We start from the raw sequence: 4,083 nt of genomic DNA on the forward strand, positions 1-4,083 counted from the left end.
CAGAGTCAGGGCACACATGGGAACAGAACTGCTGTCCCAAGAGCTTACTTCAGTTAGCACAGCATGACAGGGTTTGGCACAACCCTCTGTCTGTGCTCAAGGAAGGCTGGGGATGGTGGGGAGGGAGGTCCGGGGTGCAGTGGGGGGCTGTTGGAGGTGGGGTGTGTGGAGGGGGCACGGAGAGCACCGCTGTACCCCGGCACGGGGAGAGCCACAGGGATGAGCATCACCAAGAGCCAGGCTCAGGCTGGGGGGGTCCCTTGGTCCTTGCCAGCGCCTCTGAGGGGCCGATGGTCCATGGCATCGTGGTGTCCTACAGCCCTGGCCCTGGTCACCCACCGCCGTGCCACCCCGTGGCACCCGCAGCCTCACCCGCCCCGAGACGTGTGTGTCCTCCGGCAGCCTTTCCAAAATGCCAACCGCAGGAAAGCAGCGGAAACCCAAGCTTTCCTTTTGCTTGGATTCCCAGCAGTTCCCAGAGCTTAATAATAGATTATTTCAGGCTTCCTTGCTTCGGTTGTTTTGGCTGTTGGGGCTGGGGCCGAGCGCTGTCTCATGGGCGAAGCAGCCCTCTGGCTTGGGAGGAAGAGGAAGGAGAAGCCACGCGCCCCCCACCGCAGGAGCTCGTCCCAGCCCACCCCTAGAATGGTTTGGGTTAGAAAGAACATTTAAAGGCCACCTAGTCCACCCCCCCCGCCCTGGGCAGGGACACCTCCCACCAGCCCAGGTTGCTCCAAGCCCCCTCCAACCTGCCCTTGAACCCCTCCAGGGATGGGGCAGCCACAGCTTCTCGGGGCAACCTGGGCCAGGCTCTCACCACCCTCACACCAAACAAGTTCTTCCCCACATCTCAGCTCCATCTCCCCTCTTGCAGGGTCAAACCCTTCCCCTGCAGACTTGGTGCTCCCCTGGCCTTTCTGCAGGACGCTCGGTCCCCAGGGTCCCGGGCTGCGGTGGCCCCGGGCTGTGACAAGCTTAATTAAGGCCCTGCAGACAGTGCTTCAGCTGCAAAAAAGGTCTGGCACCCCTGGGAATAACATCCCCACAGACCCCGGGGGCGGTGATCCCCTGGCCTTTCTGCAGGACGCTCGGTCCCCAGGGTCCCGGGCTGCGGTGGCCCCGGGCTGTGACAAGCTTAATTAAGGCCCTGCAGACAGTGCTTCAGCTGCAAAAAAGGTCTGGCACCCCTGGGAATAACATCCCCACAGACCCCGGGGGCGGTGAGGGGCCGTGGGTGGGCAGGACGGCTGCCTTGCCTTCAAAGGGAGCTGGTGATGGACTGAAGGACCACTGGTCCGTCTGTCCAGCGAAGCAGAGGTGTCACCACCCTCCAGCGCACCTGGCAGCCCAGCCCTGCCCACCTTTTTTCCTTTCTTGGGCATTTTCATGTCACACATGGGGAACATATGGGAGCCGTTAGATTTACATTCTTCCCCGAGGAACGGCAGCGTGTCAGAGAGTTGTTTATTTAACGTAAAGGGTGATATTTTTGAAAAATAACTTCGGCTCTCCTAGTGCAACAGTTTGTGTGACTTTTCATGCCCTTCTTCCCGGGGCAGGACAAACAGTTAACAGGAGGTGGCAGGCGGGCTTTAAATCTCAGCAGAGGAGTCCTGAGCCCCACAGGAGGAGGGAGTGGAGAAGGTTCTGAGCCCTCTGAGGCTGGGTGAGACCTGGCTGACGGCGTGTCCTGGAGGTCACAGTCTGGTAAGAGCTCTGCAGGCTTTTAGATCTAGCTGACAAACTCCTGCACCGTGCAGCTTGTTATTGCCCTTCCCGGTTCTGAGCCCTTCTGGATCGGGCAGATGTGGAAAAAAGAGCTGTTCAGGGATGCCCTTAACCTGAGAGATTTGCCTGGAGGCACAAATACGGCTTTGGAGAGCCCTGGTGAGGTTGTGTGTACGTGGATGCTGTGGGAGGAAGGGTTGTGGGATCCCGTAGGACCCACCTTCCCTGCACCACCTCCTCCCACCACGTCTTTAGGATGTGGGAGATCCGCCAGGAAACGGCACTAGGTTGTAGCTGAAAAAGGCTGGAATCCAGTCCACGGGGCCACCCTTGGCTGCTGCTGGGTGTGAATGCTGTCAATTTAACAGTGCACATTGCTGTCATTCCCACCGGGCCGTGTCTCCCCAGCTCACCCTCCCCAGCACCACTTGCTTTTCCTTCCCTCCGACACGCTCCAGAAACCCCCCCTCGGCAGCCTCAGCTCTCACTGCGCTCGCTGGGAGAGATCTGCAGCTCTAATGATTTTATTAAATCTTCTAAGCCTTTTTTTCCCCCCCCCTCACCTCTCACCCTGAGGACAAAACTCTCCAAAGCGAGCGTGGTTTCTCTGGGTAATGTCATCCTTGCTTGTTCATCTGTCTGAAGCAATTACTGTGGCTTCCTTAGGGATTATTTTTCAGACAAAGTGTTGACATTTTTCCCCAGTTGGGCATCGAGCGTGTACCTGCGGTGGCCATTTCTGAGCGGCAGAAGCCTAACGAGAGGAATGCCCTGCGGTTAATGAGGTGTGGGAAGACAGCACGGCTAAATCCGGCGTTACACTTTCCAACTTTCCAGTTTAATTAGAAACCTGGATCTCCTGGTCATGCCTTCATTCATTTTTTTTCTCGCTTTGAGTGACAGCCCAGCTTTTCAGAGGGGAAGCGGCCGCAGTGTCTGAGGAAGGTGGTGATGCCCTTGGCGTCCCCATGGCTCTCTCTTGCCCAGCTGTGTGTTTGCCATTGGGACACCCTCTGTAGCCTCCCCCAGGTGCCAGCCCCACCAGGGCAGTGGTGCCAGGGACATCAGCGGTGGCTGGGTCCTTCTCTCCTCCTTTCTCCTCCTGCAGCTCCTTGGCCTAAATCGGGGGTTTTGGCAGATTTTCAGTCCTTACTGGACACTGCCAGGCACTGGTTTAAATGTCAAACTTCTCAACTCTTATCCACCAGAATTAAGCAATTACATGCTCGTAGCGGCACAGAAGGGGTTTGGCCCATTGGGGGAACCGTGTCCCTGCAGATGCAGGGTGTGGGCACACGTGAGGATGAGGATGATGATGGCACCCCCATGGGATAGCCCCTGTCAGCTGAAGGGCTTCAGGGAGCCATCTGCTCCTCACCCACCGCTGGCCTGGACCTTCGCTGAGAGCCCAGACCAGGTGGGTAATTAAAAGTGTGTGCATGGTTTGTGGCTAACGAATCATTACTCCTTTACCTTTTATACTGGACCCATGTATGCTTGGTGTGAGTTATATCACATTTGTGTGTGTAAGATAAGGCAACATTGGCAAACAATCCCAGGGGTTTCCCAGGTTAGGGGTAACCAGCTGTCTTATGGTACAGGGATAGAGAAAAATCCCCAATTATCCTGCTGCTGTGCTTTATTTTGTCGGGGAGAGGGAGGCACCTGTGCAGAGCAGATTTTTTTGGGAGCATTATTATCTTATTACTTTTAATTAAAGTGTTTTAGTTGGTATATTCAGAAAAGATGTGCCTTTTTGGCCATTGAGGATTGTAAGTGAAAACTGGAGATCGATACTTGTCATCCTTCAAGCATTGAGTGTGGGCACAGGAAATACCTGCAGGGCCATTCCTCTGCCCTCCCCACGGGCAGGGTGTGGGATCCTGGCTCGGGAAGGGACAAGAGAAGCAGCTAACATCCCACTGCCCTCCAGGAGGAGCAGAAAATAAATATAGAATCCTAAAATGGTTAGAGTTGGAAGGGACCTTAAGGATCATCCAGTTCTAACCCCCCTGCCCTGGGCAGGGACACCTCCCACCAGAGCAGGTTGCTCCAAGCCCCATCCAGCCTGGCCTTGAACACTTCCAGGGATGGGACCCCTTGACCTCCACGTGGTTCCTCCAGGTGAGAAGCAGCACCAGAAACCCCCACCAGCTCCCTGTTTGCCTGGGAGGACAGGAGGATGAACCAGAGGTGGGGAAATGATTTCAGTGCCAGCAATTGCCAAGTGGGGTGCGATGGCAGTGCCACCATCACACAGCCTGTCCCTGTGCACCATCACACCCTCAGCATCGCCCGCTCGGCCCCGTCCTGGGACAACCTCAAGGGGCTTTCTTTACGAATTACGTACGAACG

The sequence above is a fragment of the Calidris pugnax genome, unplaced genomic scaffold (genome assembly GCF_001431845.1).
Source record: "Calidris pugnax isolate Ruff unplaced genomic scaffold, ASM143184v1 scaffold27, whole genome shotgun sequence".
In the NCBI taxonomy this organism is placed as follows: domain Eukaryota; kingdom Metazoa; phylum Chordata; class Aves; order Charadriiformes; family Scolopacidae; genus Calidris; species Calidris pugnax.